This window comes from Hipposideros armiger, unplaced genomic scaffold, assembly GCF_001890085.2.
Source record: "Hipposideros armiger isolate ML-2016 unplaced genomic scaffold, ASM189008v1 scaffold_8, whole genome shotgun sequence".
NCBI classification, from domain to species: Eukaryota; Metazoa; Chordata; class Mammalia; order Chiroptera; family Hipposideridae; genus Hipposideros; species Hipposideros armiger.
The window spans coordinates 6,516,155-6,539,013 of NW_017731358.1; the positions used below are offsets into that span (position 1 = coordinate 6,516,155).

General features: G+C 49.8%; 1 protein-coding gene across 4 annotated transcripts in view; it reads left to right on the plus strand.

The window, feature by feature from the left end:
* The window catches only part of SEMA5B (semaphorin 5B), a 134,693-nt gene that overhangs the window by 71,839 nt on the left and 39,995 nt on the right, over positions 1-22,859 (plus strand). The window lies entirely within an intron of this gene.

Here is a 22,859-nt window from a genome sequence, read left to right on the forward strand (position 1 = left end):
CCGACTTGGGTTCCCCCCCGCAGGCAGCCATCAGTGTTCCCTGGCTCGGGGTCTCACTGTCCTTCTCTGCCAAGTCTCAGGCCTGAGCCAGAAGAGGTGCAGCTGGACAGGGGAGCACACAACACTTTCCTGCCCCACCAGTGGGCAGAGCCTGCTTTCCTGGCAGGCGGGGGCTCAGCTGTGCCTCCCTCCAACCTAACCCCGGGTCCAGGGCTCCCCACAGCTGCCTGCAGACCACACCTGCAGGTACTTGACTACAGCTTCTAGGAGAAAAATAACATTGCTTCCAACATTCTCTGTGTCCCTTCCGTCCTTGGGCTTGAGCAGAGGACGCTTTCAGGCACCTCTTCAGGATTCTTGTACTTCAGACGTTCCTCCATCAGGCCCCTACCATGGCCGCTCTATACTCAGGTGGTTCCTTTATGGAAAAGGAGATGGAAGGTGGGGCAGGACCTGCAGGGAAAGTAACAGATAAAGTCCTTATAGAAAAATGCCTGCAAATAGAAAGCCTGTTAGCTGTTATTTCTACTATAACGGGGCTCCATGAATGCAGAGCTTAAGGGGCTTTGGCACCAATGACCAGGTTTAAAGAGAGACATTCATTAAGCACTGGAAGGGCTTTGTCAGATCTTGACCATCTTTCTGTCTCTAAGAAGGGCTGCCTTTATACCGGGTCAGAAAGAGCTCACTGTACTTCTTTTAAAGATCCCCTTTTTTCCTCCCACCCCCTGGCCCAGGGCTGAAACTCTCTGTTCTGCCCCTCACCAGGCCCCAAGGCCTGCTCACCAACTAGACACTGTCTCCTGAGAGGTCCTCCAGCATGTGCCCTGCCCTGCCTCCCACCCCAAACTAGAGGGACCAGTAGTCACCTGCTTTGCAGGTGCCAACGGCTGCGATAGCAGTGAGGCTACCTGACTGCACCTGCAGGAGAAGCCTTGTAAGAATGAGTTTGGATCTCGGGCACCTGAGCGTGTGTGGGTGTGCACAGTGAGTGTGTACCCATGTGCACATGTGCATGTTGCAGGGGTATGTGTGGAGCAGTGGTGATGGTGTAGTCCCAGGCCTGGCCTTCATTCAGACCCGTCTTTCACCTGTCTGTGCAAGAGAGATGGGGCTTACCTGGCAAGGGAAGACAGTGGGAGCAGTTCCTGGGGAAGGCTTCTTGCTGGAGCTGGACAGGGGGGCTTCGTGTGCCCTGTTCTCTGTCCCAGGCTTCCCACCCCATCAGACAACCACCTGTGAGCCTTCTCCTTCCTGGGCTGCAGCGTGTGGCATGTGTGGGGAGCAGATGGGGGAATGGTGTGCCTGGGCTCTGTCTCCTGGCTTCCCACAGCCAACCATTTGCTGCCAGATGGGTCTGGGTGCTGACGGGGCGTGCTTGGGGAATGGCAGCCAGATCCCAGCTGGCCCATGACCTTGCCCCATAAGTTGGGACACAATTATGTTGTGGATGTTCTACAACCTGCGCTGGCAGGACCCAGATCACCAGGAACTGAGCCTAGTGCAGAAAATTCTAGCCTTCCAGGAAGAAACCCTGAAGGATTTGAGGAATCCAGGAATCCCTCCTCCCTAACCACCCCCCTCCACACACACACACACACACACACACACACACACACACACACACACACACACACACACTGTGTTTGCCTTCCCAGGAATCTGCAGCCCTCCCAGTCTGCAGGACCAATCAACTCTGGCGCAGACTCCAGCTCTCATCCCTTCACTGTTTTATTTATTACACAAACACCATCATAACAGCAGTAACATAAACCAAAAGTAAAAAAACTTCCTCTTTTCACACCCTTAACAGATGAACTGTTTCTGTTCCCTCCGGTCCTTGTCCACATTAAACCCCTCCCTCCTTTCTCCCAGCCCCTCCCCACTTCTGTTGTTTTTTCCTCTCTAGGGGAGGACAGGGGGCTGACTCCAGCACCTTCCCCCACCTGCCAGGTTCTGCCTCACTCAGCTTGAGTGGGGGAGGAGACTCACCTGCAGCACAAGGGTTTGGGGTGCCTTCCTCTGCTGGCTGCTTCTCAGAAACTGAGCTGAACCAGCTTATGTATCCTGAGCCATCAGCTGGCTCCCCTCGGGCTGACTGGCACCCCTGACTGGGAAGTTGGCGTGGGAAGAGAGAGGACAGAAACATAACCTGAACATAGGCTGGAGTCATGGGGCCAGGGGCTCAGGGACCCAGACTGGGAGGAGTAGCCATCGTTTCTCTTTTGCCCCATAGTCTCAATACTGCTCCCGCCCGAAAGAGGGTATTAAGAATGATTTTTCTGGGGACCTTGGGATTTAGTAATTTCTAGCTCCCAGGTTTCTGAAACAAGGTTGTAGGTACTCTGAATGACCTGTCATCCATCAGTAGGGCTCTCTTGGTTTCAGGCTCCCAGCTCCAATTTGTTGGGAACCACATCCAGCATGAGCCATCAAGACTTGACTTGGGGAGAAAGGGACTATCCAAGAGCTGCAGCAGCGGGAGGGCAGATCTGGGCTAACTTCCCACCCCGAGTGTTTGGTGTTTGGATCGGTGGCTGCTCTCAGGGCCTCTGACTTCTCTGTTAAATGGAATGCAGACCTCAAGGGGATTTGACTGGGTCCTGGCTGTGAGGAGCAGCAGAGCCCATCCAAGGGAGATACGCGTGATCCCTGACACTAACGCTGAGTCATTTCAGGGGTACCCAGACCAGCATGCTAACCACTCCCACCACTCATGGAGGCCTCTCTCCCCAGTGCTGGCCTATTTGCCCAAGAGCTTCACCTGGAGCTAGTGGATTAAACAAAGAGCTGAATAAAGTGAAGCCATAGCACAGGCAGTGCAAACCAGTATGTAATCCAAGGATGACGGTTATTTGACTCAGGTTCTGGGGATGACTGGTCCAGGCTGAGTTTTGCACACACACAACTGGATGAAGGGAGGGCCAGCATGTGCTGGAAGGCAGGGAAAAGGGGCCGCATGCCCGGGGCAGCAGAACCCGTTTGTCACCATGTGGTTTGGATTTGCGTTAATGGGGCATATCATACATCAAGTCAATGCACGCTCTCCACATTAGTGCACGACTCCAGAGTCTGTTACCGCTGGTTTCCTGGACATACTGGAGAACCACTATTGTAGAAAGGTCCCACCAACTGCCATTCTACTGCATCACCATGGACAGCGAAGCAATGGTTGAGTTGCATTAGGAGGAAGGTAAGTTAGACGATCAGAGATTTTTCTGCCTGGAGAGGCAAGAGATCGTTTTCAAACCTGGGAGAAGTGAGCCAGCCACAGTGCATGTCAGTGAATTCATTCGGCCAACAGACATTTGTTGAGTGTTTATTCTACTCATGGTGTCACCACTTCCACAAGCATTTCATCTTCACGACATACCTATGAAGTAGCTGTTATTGCTATTGCTGTTGTTCTCATTACCCCTCTTTTAAGGAGAAGGGAGGCAGTGGGGCCCAATGATTGAGAGAACCAGTGCCTGGCACTGCTCCCACTGGGATTGTGTCTATTGACTAGTTCAGGGAGACAGCCAGGGCTTTCCACTCAAAGTCCACATTCTCCTCACCATGCCCCCCCTCCCACCCCTTCCTTGGCTTCCTCTGCAGAGGCGCGCCACCACCCACGCAGCAGTGTGTGAACACCTTCCCCATTGGGCATTCAGGATGGGAGACTCCCATTCACTCATTCAACAGACAGTGTGGCTGGGAGCCACAGGTGGATACGTTGTTGTCAGCTCTCAGCAGACCTGTTAATACCTTTGCTTCTCAGCCCACGCTGGATTTGGAAAACATTTCCAATCGATTACCTTGAGCAGAGTTATCACCTGCCCACATCTTCCTTCTCCAGGCTGGCTGCTTTATGAGTGTCTGCCTATACTTTCAACCATGCATGTTCACATTATCCAAAGTCCCTTTGGCTAAGAGCAAAGATCCCCTATGCTTTGTTCCACCATTCAGTCATTTTCTCATTCAACACGTAATTTGGTGTCTGCTACATGTCCAGTGTTGTGTTAGGAGCTAGGGACACAGCGTGAGCAAAACAGACACAGCTCCTGCCCTTAGGAGTTTACGAACATTAACCAGACCATTCCCCCATCCTGCTCTGATGTATTCCAAAGAACTAAGGTGCTTTGTTCAGGAGTAGCTTCCTTAGGCGTGGCCTTTCTAGGGCCCTGTGCTGCCCCAGAGTTGGCCCATTCTGTCTTCTGGGAATTACAGGCCACTGGGCAGTTCCCAAGGACCAGGTCTTGGTTGACCCTTCCCTTTGGAAGGAGGCAAAGGCTACTACCTATTACTCTGCAGGTCTCCTGGCTCTTGGTCCAGTCCTTCATGTGAGAGTTATCCTGAGAAACTGAAAGGGCTCCTAAAGAGGAGGCCACTCTGCTCAACCCCAGAAAGAGGGACACTTGTTTCTCTGCAGAGTTTGATGGCTTGGGAAAAGGGGCGTTGGAGTTAGGCTGATGTGGAGTCCAGTCCCAGAACCGTCACTTTACTAGCTGTGTCACTTACGCCAAGTCAGGAACATCTCTGTGCCTTCAGCGGTAAAGTCAGGACAATAAAACCCACCTTGCAGGGATACTGCAATGAGTAAATGAGATATTGTTCATGAAAACTTCCGATACATAGTTGATGTGTGATAAAGGCGTACTCACCCTTCCTTTAGTGTCCATCTTACTTTCTGCTTATTAAGGACATGATTACCTCCTGCGTTGTCATCTATTGGAAAAAGACTAGCAAATATTAAAATATAAGGAAGTATCAGGCTCCCCAATTGTATAGCCCCTAGGCTAGAGCAGTGGATCCCCAGAAGTGTGGTCCTGGACCAGTATCACCTGGGAACTTGTTAGAAATGCAAATTATTGGGCTCCACCTGGGAACAACTGAATCAGAAATTCTAGGGATAGGTCCCAGCCATTCATTTCAACAAGCCCTCCAGTAGAGTCTGATGTGGGCTAAAGTAGGCTAGAGGTGGCAAACCCACTGTCAGTAGGCCAAATCCTTTCACTGATGTGTTTTATTTGGCTTCTGTCCTCAGCTGGAGCTGAGTAGCAGCTGCCTTGCCCCTGAGGAGTGAGTGGCTCCGCCCTCCTGAAGGAGCAACAGTCTGCGCTTTGCCATTCCCTCTGCCTTACACCAGCTGGCCTCCCTTGGCTGGCCAGCCCGTCAGCCTGTGCGTTTGCAGCCAGGGCTGTAGCTCAGGGCGCCGTGTGGGTCTGATTTCTAGAGAGGGAGCAGCTCAGCCAGTGTGAGACCCTGAGCTGCCCAGCCCAGCAGGAAAGAGGAACAGGGCAGATGGTTTTTGAATTCCTAAAACCAACAGTCAGGCCCTGCTGGTTTCTCTTCAGGATTTGGTTTGAAGTGTTGTGAATCCCTAGCACATCACACACACCCACATTCAACTGTAGGTCCAAAAATACCTTCCACAGCCACATAGAGATGATTTTTACATTCCCACTCCCTTGGATTATCTGCCTCACTGCTCTCTGCCACCCCCGCCATTAGCCCAGCTGATGAGCAGTGACTGGAAAGAGATGGCTAATGTGGAGTTGCAGAAGGGGCCAGTGGCTTCAGCTCCTGCAGCAGTGAGCAGCTCAGCGGGGCACAGAGGGCTGCCTTACCCTAGAGATATAGTTATAGGTGGGCTCCAGGAAGGCCAGAAGGACCCAGGGGCTGGGATGTCTTGAGGGTGGAGCAGGATGGGAATGGAGCTGAGGGCTCTCATTGCAGAGGCTGGAACAGATCATCATGATCGAAGGCACTGAACAGCAGCAGCGTTCCTGGCCAGGAAAAATGAAAAAAAAATGGATTCAGAACCTATCAGAAAACGGGCTGTAGGGAGGAAACTCTGGACAGTGGGAGAGGAACTCAGCTGGACTCTGCATTGGGCACATGGTGAGGAGGAGACCTGGGAAGCTTCCTGTTCTGCACCCCTACAGCTGGAAGGAAACATTTTGAGGGAACCCATCTCTACAGCAGCACTGTACGGAGGTGGGAAGCAGGCTGGCTAAGAGCTAGGGTTTTGGCATGAATGGACCTGAGGTCAGATCCTGGCTTGGCCACTTCCTAGGTGACTCTGTGCAAGCGACCCACCTCTCAGTTTTCTCACCTGTCAAAAAGCAATAAAGCCCATTTTATAGGCATATGGTGAGGATAAAATGAGACACTTGTGAAATGATTAACACACTGTTGGTCATACAATGAAGAACACAATAAAGCTTAGATACAATTATTAGAAAGCAGAAAGAACATGTATTTTCATTAGAAGACCTGGTATCAGGGGTCAGAGGTGAGCATTAATACATGAGCAGAAGACCATGGAATTCTCAAAAGGAAGGCTCCCCAAAGAGGAAGACAGTGTCTGCCCCAGTACTTGAGACCCATGGCATTTATTAGGGCCCTTGATAAATGTTAGTTCATAGTGCAGCAAAGATGCAAGACTGTCCTGACAGCGAGGGGTACCTGACACTGATGAGGTCACCAAGAAGTGTGGTTGACATGAAGTGACCCCTCCCTGGCCCAAATCCAGCTGCCCTGGAGTGGGGAGGAGCCAGCTTGCTTGGAGCCTGGGTGAATGGACAGGATGACCTCAGATGTCTAACCTCAGGAAGAGCCAAATTGAGCTGTTTCCCCATTTTTTCTTATAAAGAAATGTTTCCAATTGTGTTGGTATGGGGGTTGGTATGGAGCATACAGTAGTGCAAATAGCCCTCCCTTTCCCATCTAAGAGGCACAGTACCTGGGGGCTAAACCCCTCAGGCTCTTTTCAACCCCCACCACAGCCCATTGCTCCATCACCCCCAGGACCACCGTCCCTTCTGACTCAGGTTCATTGCTTCTGGGGAGACCAGTCCTGAAAATACAGCTTGGGTTGGGGGATTAGCAACCATGCGTTTCTGACTCCATCCAGCTGTGTAAACGCTTTAGAGGAGAATAAAGCAGACCATAATTATCACAATTATAATGAGAGGGGAGAGCGTGGAGGCAGAAGTATAATCCAGATTAAACTGTAAAGGGGAGTTACACTGTCTCCCAAAGCCTTTCCTTCATGAATACTGTGTGAGTCTATGATGCAAAACATTCCTGGGGGCCCATGTTGATAATCTTGTGACATGGAGACCAATTGATTTTTGGATTTACAGCTTTCCAGGAAAATGTGGGGGCTCGGAGAGGATTCACACATTGCCATGCAGAGAGAAAAGGGTGTTGAGTTGCTCAGGACAGGATGGAGGTGCAGACACCAGCTCTGGTCAAGGCTCCAGCCCTGGAGAAGATGAGGGCTGGCCCTCTTCACGCTTTGTTTTGCATACAGAGTGAGGGGGCAGAGCCCTGGGCCAACCGGGAGCTGTGCAGCTTGGTCCTGACACCAGCACCCAGTCAGCCCTCCTCTGCAAAGGGCTTGTCTTAGGACAGGTTCCCTAGAAGCAGAGCCTGAGCTGGGATTCTTGGGCAAGTGGTTGACTGGGAGTGCCCACAGGAAGCACCTGACAGTGCGACAGAAGCAGGACAGAGCCAGGTGAAGGTGTGCTGCCTGGGGAAGCCTGCCTGATCCCACGGGAATCTCGGGAGCATGAATTGCGTCACAGAAGTTGTTAGACAGAGACGGGGCTTTTACCCTCCTGCATCTGTCGGTGACTGCCCATGGCCCTGGAGTGGTGGTGAGGGTTGCAGTCTCCCAGGCATATCGGTGAGGGGTCACCACGGTAGGCTAAGGGCCGGCCTCTTAAGAAGGCTGCTGGGGGGTGGGAGGGGGGCTCTGGGCAGGGCACCCATAGCACCTGCTACAGTGCTGTTCCTCCCCCACATTTTCTCCCCTCTTTCTCGCCTATGAATTGCCACATTAATTAAACTCAAGAAGTTCCTCACATGCTTCTGAAGACAGTACAGAGGTCATTTGTGAGGTGGCTGGGAAGGGGGAGGTCTAGGGTTCCTCTCCATCCTAAGAACTACAAGGTTACATTCAAAAGGGAATAATTGCTGGGATAGTTCTTCCAAGACTAGTCACATTTAAAGGCTGATTTTAATAAACTTTCTTACCGTGTACTTTCATACTGATTTGATTCTCACAATGGCACCACGGAACAGGTTTTATCATTATTCCCATTGTATAAACTGTTGTTCAGAGTGATTCAATGTTTTACTTAAGGTGACCTAGCTGGTCAAAGTAGTCCATGTCTAATAGAAAAATTTGGGGCAATACTACAGACATCTGGGGACTATTATTTTCAGGGAATCTCTTTTCTGAGCAACTCTTTATATTATCAACCTCTTAGCACCCCTCCGAAGCATCAACCTCAAATGAAAGCATTTATCAATTATCTTCAGTGTTCAAGACACTGGTGGTTTCTGGGGGCTTAAAAAGGATTGTGGCATCTGCCTAAGGGGTTTTTGGTCAAAACAGGAAGCCAGATGCATAGCAAATAAGGAGGTTTGACTAAATTCCAGATAAGCGGGTAGGGGACATCATAGGAACTGGGCTGGGGGACTTCTGAAGGCCAGAGATATTCCAGGCTGGCCTCAGCAGAAGCTAGCTACTAAGGAGTCCCTTCCTGCCAGCTGGTTGTCCCTGGGACACCTGGGCCAAGCAGCAGCACATTCAACCATTCATGTATTCATTCACACAATGCATGTCAGATGAGCTCCCACTATATGGCGGGCTCTGTGCTTGGTGCTGGGGATGAATTGACTTAGGGGCACCCCTCAGAGCTCACCATTTAATGCAACCACGCCCCCACTGCTATCTACTTCCCAGGCCTGGTCCTGGGTCCTGGGCTGTCCAGGCTAGGAAATGCTCTGAGCAGCAGTGTCTGCTCTGGACTTCACTCAACTCTAATTAAACAAGTGGTCAGTTTGTGATCTCCCTGGAGAGTAGACGGTTTAGAGGAGAGAGTGTATCACTAAGGAGCTCTTTTGGCTGCAAATAACAGAAACCACCACCTATGATAACTTGAAACATAGGGATTTATTTAATCACTTTCCAGGGGTTTGGAGATGGCAGCAGCTGCTGGTCTTTGCACACTGGTTCAACATAATCAGGATATTCTGTTACCCTCTTGGCCTCTCATGCCTCTTGTCTCATAGTTTCAAAATGACTGCTATCGTTCCAGACATCACATTTCTGTGCAAGTAAGGAAGGGGACAGGAGGGTGCCATCTGAGTCTGTTCTCTTATAAGGAAAGCAGCACTTTCCCAGAGTCCGTCGCTGACTTCCACTTATTTCTTATTGGCCAGAACTATGCACATGACCACCCCTAACTGTGTGAGAGGTTGGGAAGCCATGTCACCTGGGGTTAGGAACATTGCCGCTCTGTGCAACATGCGTGTTGTTATCAAGGAGGAATGACTATCAAGGAGGTAACCAACCAGCAGTGTCGCCGTAGCAGAGCTGAGAACTTCCTTGTTCCATCCTGGGCACTGAGCTTCTGCCTCAGAAACTTCTGGACCAGTCTGAGTCTCTCTTACTGAAACATAAACCTGCTTCTTCCTAGCCTGTCCTCTTCTCTTCAGCCCATGGGGACCTCACCGCCCCTCTCCTTCCCTGCCCCGCCTCCAGCCAGGGCCTCCCCTCCGATTTCCCAGTCTGCCCTCCAGGTTTCCGCTCCTCTATCACCCACCGTGGAGCCCTCTGGGAAAGGGAAAACGAGAAGGAGGGTGAAAGAGGAGACAGAGTGTTAATTAAACACCAGATGTTTAACTCTGTTAATTAATGGCTCTGTCACTCTGAGTGGCATCAGCCTTCTCTTCTCTGTCTCCTTCAGCCTCGCTATGCTCTCCCTGTCTGGAGGGCCTGAATGTAAAGCTGAAGAGTCCAACGTTGGTTCAGTGGGGCCTGAGACCGCAGAGGGACGATAGAGGAAGTGGCTCTGAGAAGGGGGTTCCTTGTCCAGGAGGAATCATGGACATATGGGCGTATTGGCATTGAGAACAGAGAGAAGGAATAGTGGGAGAGAGGCTGAAGCCCTCAGGTCACAAACAGACATATTTTGTTTGGTGTAAAGAGGGATTTCAAAAAATGCAAGTAATTGTCAGTATTTAAAAATAAGAGAATGCCACATGAATCGGATGTATAGAGTTTCTTTTAAAATGGACAGATCCAGACCCGCGTCCTGAGAAGGCGGGAACAGTCAGCTGGAAAACAGGAGTCACAGCTGTCGTGTCCTAGTGGGGTGCCTGCCCTCCTAGCCTCCCCTGGCCCTCCCTGTTCACTTAGCTCATATGTCACCTGCCAGCCCTGAGGACATCGGGGTTGGGATCCACTGCAGAGGTACAAGCGCCAGGACTTGACAATGGGCTGAATGTGGGAGATGAGGGAGACGGGAGTCCGGGAATGCTGAGATGTCAGTCAGGTCACCTGGGGGATTGTAGTTCCATTGACAGAAACGGGGGATGTGAGAGGAACATGTTAAAGGAGGGAAATGACAAATTTATTTGGGGCAGGCTGCAGTAGAGATGTCTGGGTGACAGTGAGCTGGAGATGGCCGTGCGGTCTGGAGTCCAGAAGAGAGGGGCTGGAGATCTGGGGGGGGGGAGGTGATGGAGCCGGGGCGGAAGCGGAAACCCTGGAGAAGAGGGAGTGGGGGGATGCTGAGACCGCCCTGGGAGCAGTCAGAGTGAGAGAAGAGACCACTGGGAATAGAACCTTGGAGAACCACATATTGGGGAGAAAGAACCAAAAATTAAGGTTAGGGCCAACTGAGAGGTTGGAAGGAACCTGGACAGTGTAATGGCAGAGAAATAGGCGCAGTGTCCAAGATTTTGATGGCACCTTCCTCTATGTTATCTGCTTTGAAGTCCAAGGAGTATTTCCAGCAGGCTCTGTGGCCAAGAGAGGGAGGGAAATGGGGCTGAAGCCCTTGTTCCTTTGGGTGCCCTGTGTTTGCTGGCTCCCCAGAGAAACAGGAAATCAACCATTCATTTACATTATGGCGATTTTACCTGTTTCAGGGCATTGGGATTTAATAACTTTAGGATGATAGGCTTTGTCCCTAACTGAAAGTTTCAGTATCATTCCAGAAATGACCCACTAGGTAAGCCCTGAGTGCTGTGTGCATGTTGGAGGGGTACAGCTTCTGTCTTGACACAGACACACAACTCCTTGCCACCCTCTCTAAGGAAAGGCAGAAGGAGCAGAGCCTTGGGGTTAGAGGGCAGCTCCTGACCTGTCGTTCTCCCTTCCCTCACCTCTCTACGCTCGGTTTGCACCTGTGTGAAATGAGGCAAGGTCACTGGGAGGATTAACTGGATGGCTTTCCCGGGACCAGGCTCGAGCCTGAGCCCGTTACCCTCACCAGTGCTTCCTTCCCGCTCCCTCTGACACCACCAGCACAGAAGGTGGCAGATGTTACTCGTCTCACTTCATTTCAATAGATTTACAAGCATCCTTTATGTGTTGCTGAAAAATTGGGTGTAAATCCTATTTTAAGAACACAGTAGAACTCATGACTTAAAGCATGTTTTGGAAAATCCTGTTAGGAAGTGAATAATAATCACCCTTTGGTAAAACTTTTGTGCCAATGTTCATGGATTTCTTTGTGTGAAGTGCAGTTCACCTGTCAGGTCTTTCCCACGATCTTCCCTTGGCATTTTGGGACTGTCTTCTTTCCCATGGGACATGCTGCTCCCTTTCCCCGTGCATGTCATCTCCCCACCTCCTCGGGCTCACACATCACGCTCTCTGACCGTCCCCTCAGCAGTAGCCTCTTTTTCCTCCCCGAGACTGGCTGTGACCTGCCAGCTACTGCTCTTCCTTCTTCAGAAATTCAAGCCTGGATGAGGCTCGACGGCAGAAGTATTTGCCGCGTGTGAATGACTGGGTGCGAGTGTGTATGGGGAGTGTGGTAAGCAGAATAACGGCCCACCGAAGACATCCATGTCCTTATCCCCAGAACCTGTGACTCTCTCACCTTCTGCAGCAAAAGGAACTTTGCCGATGGGATTCAGTTAAGGATCTTGACATGGGGAGGTCACCCTGGATTATCTGGGTAAGTCCAGTGCACTCACGTGGGTTCTGGGAAGCAGAGAACCTTTCCCAGCTGCAATAGAAGGAGATGTAACTCTGGAAGAATGGTGAGAGAGGCAGTGTTGCTGGCCCTGAAGCTGGAATGTGGGCAGCCTCTAGAAGCTGGAAAAGTCAGGGAAATGGATTCTTCCCTAGAGCTTCCAGAAAGAAGTGCAGCCCTGCCAACACCTTGATTTTAGCCCATGGAGGCCCGTGTTGGATTTCTAACCTACAGAGCTGTAAGGGAATAAATGTGTTGTTTGAAGCCACTAGGCCTATGGAAATTGGTTACAGCAGCAACAGGAAACAAATACAGTGGTGGGCTCACTTCACTCACTGGTCAGGGCTAAGCATGCCCTGGGGGAGAGTGAGGGGCTGGCAGTGGGCACCACTCTGCAGGAAGAGCCAGAGAAGACCCCATCTTCTGGGGTGTAAGCAGCACACCTTCTGGTCCTCCTTAGGCCAGTGGAGTTTAGGGGCTCTCTTTTTAATTGTAGTAACATACACATACCATAAAATTTACTATCTTAACCATTTTTAAGTGTATAGTTCAGTAGTATTGAATATACTCACATTGTTGTACAACCGTCATCACCATTCATCTCCAGAGCTCTTCCCCTCTTACACATTGAAACGCTGTACCCAGTAAATAACAACCCTCCATTCTCCCCTCCACCAGCCCCCCCCCCGACAACCACCGTTCTATTGTACTTCCTGTTTCTATGAATTTGACTATTTTAGGTACCTCATATAAGTGGAATTATACAATACTTGTCCTTTTGTGTCTGGCTTTATTTCTCAGCATAATGTCTTTAAGGTCCATCCACGTTGTGGCATGTGTTCATTTTTAAGGCTGAATAATATTCCATTGTGTGTATAGACCCCATTTTGGTTATCCATTCATTCATGGATGGACAGTTGGGTTGCTTCCCCTTTTTGGCTATTGTGAGTAATGCTGCTGTGAGCCAGGGGGTACAAATATCTTTTTGAGTCCCTGCTTTCAGTTCTTTTGGACATATATCCAGAAGTGAAATTGCTGGATTTTTTGGTAATTCTATTTTTAATTTTTTCAGGAACTACCACACTGTTTTTCATAGTGGCTGCACCATTTCACATTCCCACCAAACCATTTTAACCATTTTTAAGTGTACAAGTCAGTGGCATTAAGGACATTCGCACTGTTGTGTAGCCATTAACACCATCCATCTCTTTAGAAGCTGTTTGAATCAGAGAGCTAGCTTTCCTGGTGTTGCGGAACCATGCTCAGGAGAGTGAAGGGAAAAGGGGGCTCCCACAAAGGTTTCTGTTGAGCAAGTGAATCTGTCACTGAAACCCCAAGAAAACCAGGCCTTTAGCTGGATTTGCCATCTGTTTTTGAGCTGTAGGCATGTTTTCAAATGCAGTTTTCATTTTATAGAGCAGCTGCATATCTGATAGCAAAGTGTTTCCACAGAGAGAGCTTGCCCATGGAAGGAGAAAAAGGAGGTTGCTCTAATAATGCCCAGATAAGCTTGATTTGTGTTTGGCAACATCCTTAGCATTTAATTCCAGCAATTAAAGTAGGCAAGTCTTCTTTTTTTTCTCTTTCATTGCAGAAACAATACACTATTGCAGAATGTTTAGAAAACAGAAAAAACAAATCCCTACTCATCATCAAACCACCTTGGTGCGACCAGCATCATTCATAATACTTATCTGTGCAAGGCGTGACCCAAACTTGCTATTTACCTTATTTCATCACAGCTGCGCTACAGCTATGAGGCGACGTGCGAGTCCCAACCCATGGCTCCTCCCGCTAACGTTCTCTCCTCATGTGTTTGGTCATCTTCCTCCACATACGTGTCATCGCCTACAAAGTTACCCTCGCGAGGTTCACACTTGTTCATTTTCCCAAGCTATAGAAACGGTCTTCCTATTCTTGTTTTTCAGTTCCGACCTTGTATTGACATACTCTGTTCAGAGGAGCAAGTCCAGATTCCATGATTATAAATATGGAATGGTTGTGGACTGTGCTTTAGAGGTTTCACCATCTGCAAATGATTGCTGGAGCAGCTTGCTTGCCCTGGCGAGAAGCCCACTAGGCCTGGGCTCTGCTCACAGGACTATGTCAAATGATGCCGTTTTCCTGCGTGGTGCACTGAGACTGTGCAAGGGGCTGGTCCTGGAGCCCTGCTGCCTGGGTTTGGATGAGGCTTCTACCTGTTTGACTTTATGCAAGTTACTTAACTGGCCTGTACCTCAGTGTCCCCATCCGTGAAATGGGGAATCTGAGAGTACCTGCCTCACAGGGTTATTGTGAAGATTAAATAGCACAATATAAAGAGCATAGAACACTGCTTGACACATCATAACATGATCTTTGTTGTTATTTTGGTCTTGGTACTCCCAGCAGCTCCCTGCCCAATCTTGAACCAGATACGCTCTCCCAAGCCTCAGTTTCCCCATCTGTAAAACACAAGGTTGAACCAAGTGGTCTTTAAGAGCTTGTCTTGTTAAACTTTCTGTGATCACGTTTTTCCTTTTAATTGCATTTGGGGGTTGTGGGTGGGACTGCAGGAAGGACTGCCAAACACGGATGGGACAAATGCACGCGACCTGAAGTTGGCTAGGAATAGACTGAGGAGAGGCCGGCCCTGCCTGGTGAGCAGAGTGCAAAAACAGGGAACAAAATTGCCCCTAGGAAAGCGGGTGGGGGTGGGGGGAGGCATCCACATCCTCACCCTCAGGTTCCAGTGCTGAAAAGTGCTGGGCAGTGTTTCCAAGCCTCTGTCCCCTCCCCCACCTGGTCCCAACCTTCCCTCTGGGCCCCAGTCGCCCAGATGGTCTAAATGGGAAGAAAAGAGGAAAATCCGTATCCAATCTGCTCTATTCAGAGCAATGGGAAGGAATCTGCATCTCAATTTTATCTTTGTGCTGAGCTTGGCTAAGCTTTGCCCCCCAAGTAGTGAGTGATGGGTGGGTGGGAAGATGGCATTCGTGGCTCTGAGTGGGGGTGGGGGAGTGAGGGGGCACTCCCCACGCCTTCCCCTCCCCACCAAACCTCGGACAGAATATACTCTTTCCTGCTCTTGGTTTCCCTCCTATTTCCTCTTCTTTTCTTTTCCTTCTTTTTTTCTCCCCCTTTCCCAGGCAGGCAGCCAAGTGGAGACTTTGAATGGAGTCAAGAAGGGAGGGGGCCCGGGAAGGAGAACCGTTGGGCCCCCCTTCCCCGAGGTCCTCAAGGGCTCAAGGGCCAAGCTTGAGGTGGGGACAAAAGGAAGCGGTTGGTTCTCTCCACCCAACCTGGCCCCTGGTTGTCAAGCCTGGGCTGGGGGAGGCCCCCACCAGGCGGCTGTCTGTGTGCTGGCTCCAGGCCTCTGGACTCTTCCGTGTCCATCAGCAGCCACTGGAATTTCTTTATCCAGAGCCGCTTAGGTCCTGGAAAAACTGGCTCCCACAGCTCAAACTCACAGGAGGCTGATTTGCAGCAGGAAGTCAGTTTAATAATTTATAGCCATAAAGCGCTCTCCCTGGTCAGAAAGCCAACTCAGGAAACCAAATTAAGCTTCTAAGGCTGCTGTGAGAATGCGCAGAGCTAGGGCTACGGAAGGTGCCAGGAGGGCTGGGGCCGGTCTCCTCCGGGAAGGGTGCTGTAGGGAGTGGCCCAGAGCTTGGGCTTCTGCAGCAGGCCGTCTCGGGTTCAAATCTCAACTCCGTTATCAACGGGCGCTGGGATCTTGGGCGTGTTCCTTAGCCCCACTAACCTCATTTCTTCCTATCAACTGAGAATGGTGATCACAAAGGCATTTCTTAGCTTTCTTGCCAAATCGCCATGCGGTCTTGCAGAGAAAGCTAAACACAGGGCCTGGCACATTTTCAATACACAGCAGCTGTGTTTATTTAAGCCCTCATCTTTTAGGGACCTAGGTGGTCTTTGCCTTTCTGATTACACCCTTTTTATCAATCAGAAGAAAAGAGGTCCCCAGTTGTTCTGGAAGGGACCCCTTGCAGCAGTAACTTGAGGGGTCTTTACGGCTGTCTTGGTTCCGCTCTCCTACCTGGCCCTCCAGTCTCTCCCTGCTTCTATCCAGGGCCACCTCCTGCAGCAGAGCTGGTCTGTCCTCCAGGAGGTGCAAGTGGGGGCTGAAATTCAGCCTTGTTCTGGCCGTGGGGCTGGGTTCTCTTGGAGGAAGAGGCACCCAGTTCCAGACCTTAGAGTTGCCCTGCAGACAGATGGCCTGCTTTAACCCATCCCTCCCACTGCCGCTGCCACCTAACTTCCCGAAGCCCAGATCCAAGCACATCCTCCCACGGCCCCACACCATCGATAGGCCCTCCTTTTCTGCAGAAGAAAACCTCTGGATGCTTTAGGTTTGCACTAATGTCTCCCATGATTTGGCCTCAGTCGTCCTTTCCAGACTCATCTCTCTCTCCATCTCCCTCTGCCCTTCTCTCCAGCCTCACTGGTTATGTGAGGATGGTCCAGGACCAAGCATTTGCCTGTGCCATTTGCCCTCAGTCTGGAGTGTTCTTGCCCCAGTGGCTGCGGAAGTTCCTTTTTTCTTTCCTTCAGGCCCTATTTGAGTGCTGTCTTCTAGGTGAGGCATCTTAGACTTCCATCCCACTGGCATTCCTCTCACTTCCCTTCCCCAGGGCACCTTATACCTCCCTTCAGATCCCCTCCCAGTCTACCCATGCTTTCCTCTCCTTTGTAGGACTGGAACTGGCGGGAGGGCTGGGATGCCCTTATTCATCCTCATACTGAATGGATTGGTGAAGGATTTGGATGGTCCTCAGTGTGGACATTCAGCCCCTCCCCACTGTAGGAAGGTCTGGATCATCTGCTCTCTGGCAAGCAGGGTAGAGCATGTTGTGCAGCGGGGAGCCTGTTGGGAAGCCAGTTTGGGCTTTGTGGGTGATCAGCTCTCACACACACACACACACACACACACACACACACACACACACACACACTCCACCCCTGTGCCCCTCATCCTTTGCCCCAGAGAGAAGAGCAAAAGTCCCTCTATAACTGTGGGCCTTCCAACAGCTCTGGCCTTGGCCCTCTGCCCTTCTCTCTCACTCAGCAATTTTATCCCCTCCCACAGTTTCCGCTAATCCTTCTCCCACTATCTGTGCTGGGAAAGTGAGCCCTGGAGAAGTCCCATAGAAGGTGAGGCATCCTCAAGGGGGTGCCTGCGTGGGTGTACATTCTCTCATGTACATGCACATGCATTCACACGCCTCCAGTCGCCATTAGAGTGACCCCATATGGAGGACTATGGGAAATTGGGACAGCAGCGGGAGAGAAGGCAGCAGCAGCTCTGGCCAATGGTTTGGGAAAATACTTTCCTTATCACTAGGGGTTTCCCAAAATAGCAGGAGTCCGTTGGTGTGCCTCCCTTCCCCCACTCCTAGAATAAGTACCATACCACAGTGCCAGTGACAAAGCAGCCCCGAGACAGGGCAAAGCACAGGCTTTCTGTGCCCCCATACCCATCCAGACCCTAGGCCCCAGTGGGTCACTGTCTCTGCCTTGTGATAGATTGTTCCTTGGGGAAATGTCTCTTATTCTCTATTAACTGTAAGCTCCTTGAAGGTAAGGACCACACTTTTCTCATGTAGGCATCTCCCTTCCCCTATCTGTACAGGGCCCAGCACACAGTAGATATTCACTAAATGCTCAGTGAAGTTTTATATAAATGAGTGAGTGATGAACCTGGGACAGACCCTTGGGTAACTCGTTGAATATTCTATGTGCATGAATACATTTATACAAATGGATTTCACACAGGGCCTACTCTGTGCCAGACTTAGTTCTGGGGGCATTACAAGCATCCTCCCTAAGGCCAGGGACTATTAGCCTCATTTTGTAGGTGAGGACACTAATAGTTGCACCCAGGTCTGCAGCCTCCCAAGCTCAGGACTTTCCATGTACTCCACAACACTCAGGAAGATCTCCCTGTGTCATCTACCCACTGCCAGTGGAGAAATTCTGGGATTCTTTTAACATCAGATCAGACAAACATATTAGAAATTTCTGTTTGTCTTAGGTATATTGGTTGTAAGTATAAGAAACCAAAATCTATGGGATAGGAATGGTGCCTGGGATAACTGAGAGCTGAAAACAAGAACTTAAACGAATTAGGAATTATTCAACAACAACAACAACAACAACAACAATAATAATAAGCAACCCTTATACAATGCCTTATTTTGTGGCAGGTGCTGTTCTAAGCCTGTCAGACAAAATAACTCCTTTAATCTTTGCAACAACTCTTTGAGGTAGGGATTATTATTCTCCCCATTTCACAGACAGGGAAACAGGCATAGAAGCGTGATGGTTAAACGTGGGAAAGAAGTCTGGAAGTAGGCAGACAAGAGCTGTTCTGTCCTCCGCATCCCAGGTTCCTCCTATCATCCGCACCACAATCTTTATCACTTGGCTAAAGGTCATTTCACTTAAAGCGGCAGAGGCTGATGTAGTACCGCCCGTCCCATCTGAAGGCCAGGTGGGAAGAAGGAAAGCCCTCTTAGACATAAGCCCCACCAATGACTTCCTCACGCCTTTCCCTGGTGACCCCTGTCAAGAAGGCCAGGAAGGCTTTGAGCAGGGCACCTTGTCCCCACCCTACACTGATGCAGAGGCTGCTTGAGGAAGGAAGAATGGACACGAGGAGGCAATGCTACATAGGCGACTCCTGGTCTGACCCAACTCTGACTGGCTTAAGCAAGAACAGGGGACATTTTATTACAAGGATCCAGGAGCGGGTGGCTTGTGGAAGTAGAATGGAGTCAGACCTCTGGAAAGGGATGGAGCTGGGAGCTGGAAGGCTGTCAGCATCTCAGAGAGTTTCTGCTGTCTGGCTCCTGTCACTGGTCTCTGTCTTCAGATGGTCTCAGCTCCCCTCCTCAGCCCACATAACAGGTGGGAGATAGCCATGCCACAGGGCCCACATTATATGTTCCAGGTCCCTTTACAAAGACTAACGTGGCCCTGGGGGTGAGAGGAAGTGTTATTCACCCAATTGCCATGAGAGACCATCTGATTGGTCTGTTTTGACCACATGACTGTGCTTGGTGCAAGCGGCTATGATGGAGTGGGGATAAGGTGTGTATATAAGGCTGCTAAGGACCTACCCCTTTAACCTGTGGGTAGAAGGGAGATAATTTCCAAAGATGAAGAATTCTTGGGCATTGGGAAGTCACTCCCTGCTCCCTTCCAAGAATGTAGAAGTCTGCTCAAAAAGTCAGATGCTGTCACCCTCTTGGTGCTGTAGGGATTGACTGCTTGTCCATTTTCAGCATGGCACGTCCTGTTCTGCTGGCGTTTGCAGAGCTGCAAGCCCTGGCTCATTGAGCCCTGCCCTGACCATCAACACCCCACACTTCAGCCTCATTCCTCGCTGCCCTGCTCCTTCTGTCCCTCCTTTGCACCCTTCTTAGGGTCTACTGACTTCCTTGCCAAGAGCAGAAGAGGTCCTTGAAGGTGATGGCAAAACAGGCCTGCGTGTGTGGCCCCTGGGATGACCCACCGTCACACTCCTAAGGATGCGAATGCTCATCTGAAAAAAGGATTTTCCTGTGTCCTCCCTGATCAGCGTCCAGCCTGTCTGGGTGACGCTCTAGTCTGAGTGCAGTGTGCCCATTCATCCGTCTGCTGCTCTGGCTGCTTTTTCTCCTCCCTCACCTGAGTAGAGGAGGTCTGGAATCCAGGTCCTGCCCTCAGTCCTTTCTGGCCCCCATTCATGCTCTGTGTTCCCTTCCTTTCTCCTCAAACAACAGAAACGCTGTGTTGGAGCTAGGCGGAGGGAGTGATATTAATCTAGCAATTACAGATTCAGGAGGGACTTGGAAGACATACTTACATAAAAACCATAATTGAGTGGAACTTCTTTGGAAATTACGGACTTTAAGGCCTGAGTTCTGGGGGAGGGGAGGAGGCCCAGGGTGTGCTTCTAATTCAGGTCCCAGAGTTCAGGATGTGGCCACACAGAGGGCCAAGCCTAGGGGCTTTGGGGGTGGTAGTCAGATCTGGGGTGGGGAGGCAGGGAGTCCTGGGAAGGGAGTAGGAGGGAGGGGGAGGATTGGGAATAATGAGGGGAGGACAGCTTCCTACAACTTAGATGCCCCGAGTTGCTGATAGAGGTAAAGCCCAGCTAAGGTCTACAAAGATATTTGCATATGTGTTGAATATCACCACATAGGTATTGTATCAGCCAGGGTCCCCCTAGGAAACAGATGGCACACTCAAAGTGGGAAGTAGGAGGGCACTTTAATAAAGCAGCTGTTTACAAAGCTGTGGGGAGGGATTTGGGAACCATATGCGTCTGCTCACTGTGGGTACCCTGAGGCTGGTGAGGAGGAGGCGGTACCCTTAGGCCTGAAGGGAGGAGGGGGGTTATTGATTGCTGGAACCTAGAGGCAGAGAAACCCATAGGACAGGAGCTCACTGTGCTGCCAGTGCCACCCACCCTCCACTGGCCAAACAGAAGTAAAAAGTCCCTGGATGCAGCCTAGGCACAGAGCTGGGAGGAAGAGAGAGAGTGGAGGGACAAATAGAAGACATCCAGCACAGGTGTCAAAGATCAAAAGGAAGTCCCCCAGCCTGCCCCACTTCCTCCAGGGCACCAGAATAGCTCTCACTAATGGATGCTCCCTGTCTGCCAGGCACTGTTTCAGGCCTTTTAAAGATAATAACTCCTTTAATACATACATCTGCTAAGGGAGTTGATTTTGCTATTCTCACTCTCAATCTGGGGAACCTAAGGCAGGGAGACGTTAAGTATTTTTCCCAGAGTTGCACAGCTGATAAGGAGAAGAGCTGGGATTTGAACCCAGGTTGACTGGCTGTGGAGGGTTGGCCCTGACCGTTGATTCCTCCTTCCCCCGAGTCCGGGCATGAGTGTCAGGGAAAGGAGATGGTGGGCAGTAGGGACAGGACAGCAGTCCCAAGCCCCAGGCAGCTTAGCACTGAGGACTAACTCCGTGGGAGCAGCAGGGTGAAAAAAAATTCCAGGGAATAAGCTTGGGCCAAACCTCCCTCAAAGAGTGTCTCTGCTCAGAGGGATGGCCAGGCTCTGTATGAGAGGATCAAGGAGGTGCTCTAGGAACTAGTGCCCCATGGGGTGCAGGATGGAGCAGGGTAAGGGAGAAGGGGGGACTCTGCTGGGCATACACCGTGTGGCCACTGGGGTATTTCCTTGAAGCCTTGCAGCAATGCAAGGATAGGTGTTAACCCATTTCACACACATAAGAGGAAACTTAGGCACCAGGAAAATCATCCTACTGCAATTTTCCAGACCTAAGGTAAGGCAGTGCAGTAGGAAGGGAAGACAGGTGGGTTTGGGAGCAAAGGGTCTTAGAGGGGGATCGAACCCCAGGGGCCTCTAGCAGCAGAATCACCTTTGGGATCACTCACCAGCTGGCCCTGGGCCTCCAGCCCCAGTAGAAGTGATTCTGATTCACCTCTTCCCCCAGCCTGGAATCCCTGAGCTAGTTCAACCTTTCATTTCATAGATGAGGAAAGTGACAACAAGGAGGCCACTCAGTGGGTTAGGGACCTGTGAGGGAAGTGGGGTCCATAGGGCTTGGTGACACAGTGGATGGGCCCTGGAAGGAGAGAGGGTGAGAGCCGATTCTGAGCGTGTGAGTCAGGTCTCCAGGGGATTTTTGGGGCCGTTCCATATTACAAGTTTTAGAGAGCCAAAACTAGTGTTTAAAAGGTTTAAAAAATGTCTATGGACTAGGTAATATTAAACACATGTAATATTCAAAAACAAAAATAATATAAAAAGGTACATATTGAAAAGCCTGGATCACCATTTGGCTATTTACAAGTAAACTTCTTAAAAAATTATTATTAGTTTGGTTTAGTTTTCCAGTGTATGTTAATGCTAAGATGAGCAAAGACAAATATACTTATTTTTACCCTCTATTTTACACAAAAGGTAGCATGCTATTAACAGTGCTTTGCGCCTTGCTTTTTTCCACTTAATACCCTGGAGATTTCTCCATATCAAAATCTAGAGAAAATCCTCATTCTTTTCTAGAGCTCCATAGTACCCATTACAAATACATATTGTAGCGTATTGAAGCAGTCTCCGGTTGCTAGATATTTGGTCGTTTCCTATCTTCTGTTATTTCAAAGGATGCCACAGGAACAATCCCGCGCATAAATCACTTTGTACATGTGCAGGTGCCTCTATAGTCTATTTTTGTTTCTCAATTATCCTTGGTGAAGGAGCAGGTTTTACTCTTCAATTTAGAGTCTGTCGCAGGTGGATGCTTATGTAAAATTTAATAAAAGTGATTCACTAGAGAAGTGAATTGAAAAAAAAAACAACTTTGCAAAATACAAGCCCAAATATTGTGTTATTAGATCCAACAGACATAAAAATTACTCTGCCAAATGACTATAATTTGTTTTTAAACACTTACTCTCAAATTTCTGTATTTGCCTTGCCACAAAGTCATTGGTTTGTGGATCAACACTGGTCCATGGACCATACTTTGAATAGCACTGGTCTAGACTCTCAAAAATTAGGTCAAAAGGTACTAAATACCTCTGTCATTTTGCCAGAGATTGTGAGATTCGCCCCCATGGGTTGTACCGTTTTGCACACCCACTAGCAGTATATGAAAGTGCCCCCTTTTTCACTGCCTCACCAACAGTGTGTTGTCTAACGTGGGTTGTTGCTAAGCTGATAGGTGATCAGAGGTATCTTAGTCTAAGTTTTAATTTGCATTGCTCTTACTATGAGTTAGAATAAGTGTCATTCATGTTTTTAAGCCTGTGTGCATTTATATTCCTTGCCCATTTTTCTACTGGATTGTTGATCTTTTTAGTCTTCATCCCTAGGAGTTCCTGACATATGAGGAATATTAGCCCCTT